Source organism: Colobus angolensis, unplaced genomic scaffold, assembly GCF_000951035.1.
Source record: "Colobus angolensis palliatus isolate OR3802 unplaced genomic scaffold, Cang.pa_1.0 Scaffold313, whole genome shotgun sequence".
Classification (NCBI taxonomy): Eukaryota; Metazoa; Chordata; class Mammalia; order Primates; family Cercopithecidae; genus Colobus; species Colobus angolensis.
The window spans coordinates 4,125,937-4,128,214 of record NW_012116411.1 but is presented as its reverse complement, the minus strand read 5'-3'; positions in this window follow the sequence as shown (position 1 = coordinate 4,128,214).

Below are 2,278 nucleotides of genomic sequence, written 5' to 3'. Positions count from 1 at the left end.
AAAAAAGAAAAAAAAAAAGAAAAGAAAAACAAACAAAAACTTCAGAGTCCATGTATTACAGGCTTGGAATATGTTCACCAAAACCACCTCAACATCAAATTGTTTTGGCACCAGCAAGTCCAGTGGCAGTACCTTGTAAGTCTAGCCATTTTAAAATTGACAAAGTGGCCCTCAGGAAAAGATGGGGTGTAGGTATTTGAAATGCATGAGTCCTGGAATTTTCATGCAGCCTGGATTTCATTCTGACTCTGTCCCCCACGACTTCCTGGCCCGCCACTCCTCTAGGTTGCTTCTCGGCTCTGGCTTTTGGGCTTCTCAACAGTTCTAACTGTAGCCTCTTATTCAGTGCTCCAAGCTCCTCCTCTCATTTCCCTAAACGGCTGGATTCTGCAGGTTGAAGTATTTCCATTTCTCTCAATAACCATTTATTATAAAAGATATTTGGGTATATCTGGCAATCTGAAGAATAGTTTCCATCTTATGGAAGGGGATGTTGAGATAGAAAATCAACTCTATGTGTGCATTGGTAAGATCATAGAGGGCATCACTGCTACTTCCTGAAACTTCCTAAAAGCTATCCTTCTGCTTGGCTGTTGTTTGATGTATTTATGAGAAATCTGCAGAGAGACAGATTGGCAGTCAGAAATTGCCTAACAGGATAACTATACCTTGGTGGGGTCAGCACAGATCAAATAGTATCCAGTTCTCCAATATGTGATGATAATAGTTAATATTTATATAGAAAACATCAAAGTGATTTACATATATAAATTCATTTCATCCTCTCAACAATTCTGTGATGTAGGTACTCTGCTTTATAAGATCACTTCCTTTTTTTTTTTTTTTTTTGAGACAAAGTCTCGGTCTGTAGCCTAGCTGGAGTGCAGTGGCGTGATCTGGGTTCACTGCAACCTCCGCCTCCCGGGTTTAAGCAGATCTCCTGCCTCAGCCTCTTGAGTATCTGGGACTACAGGCACACACCAACACACCTGGCTAATTTTTGTATTTTTAGTAGAGACAGGGTTTCACCATGTTGGCCACTCTGGTCTTGAACTCCTGACCTCAAGTGATCCGCCCACCTCGGCCTCCCAAACTGCTGGGATTACAGGCGTGAGCCATTGCACCTGGCAGGTCACCTACCATTTTATAGTAACAGATATTCCAGGAAAGTCTCAATTTCAAAGATCTTGTTTCATTATTCTCATTAGCTATCAAAATACTTGAGAAATTGCAATATTTTAGTACCTGAACTGCATCATTCAGACTGCCTCTACCATCAGAGAGTAGATCCCAAATACATTTTATATTACTTATCCTAATTTTTGGCTCAGAAAATATGGTCATATTAATAGAATGGTTTCAGTGTAGCTACCTGCCCACACCAACTTCTGGCGAATACCCTCACTTACAGCCCTTGTTTATACCAGGTGGCTATTTTCATTTTCGTACCAGGTGATACTGCCCCTCCATCCCATAACAGCTGATTGGATTGGAAGTGGACTTCTAATCTGAAACTAGTCAATTCATAGATTGCCATCTTGTGTCCCGGCTTGAAACAATGGATTGTGCCCGTAGGTTTTGTCTGGGTAAATATGAACCAAGAGACAAGGAGGAGGTTTCCTTGTTGACCTTGGGCTGCAGTGTCTATGATGACCAAGTACAGCATCAGTAAGCAGAGGGAGAGCGGTATAACAATACAAAAAGACTGAGAAACAGCTGGGCGCAGTGGCTCACACCTGTAATCCCAGCACTTTGAGAGGCCAAGGCAGGTGGATCACCTAAGGTCAGGAGTTTGAGACCAGCCTGATCAACATGGTGAAAGCGTATCCTTACTAACAATACAAAAATTTTCTGGGTATGGTGGCACATGCCCATAGTCCCAGCTACTTAGGAGGCTGAGGAAGGAGAATGGCTTGAACCTGGGAGTGGAGGTTGCAGTGAGCCGAGACCATGCCACTGTACTCCAGCCTGGGCAAAATAGCGAGACTCCGTCTAAAAAAAAAAAAACTGAGATAAAAAGAAAGTTGGAGAGGCAGAGACGTAGAAAGACACACTAACTTCAAATGAGAGAGAGAGGAAAATCTGTTTCCAGTGGCTTTTTTTTTTTTTTTCTTTTTGAAAAAGGGCCTGTTTCTGTGGCCCAGGCTGAAGTACTGTGGCACAATCACAGCTAACTGCAGTCTCCACCTCCCTGGGCTCAGATGATCCTCCCACCTCAGCCTCCCACCTCAGCCTCCCACCACGCCTAGCTCATTTTTGTATTTTTTGTCGAGACGGG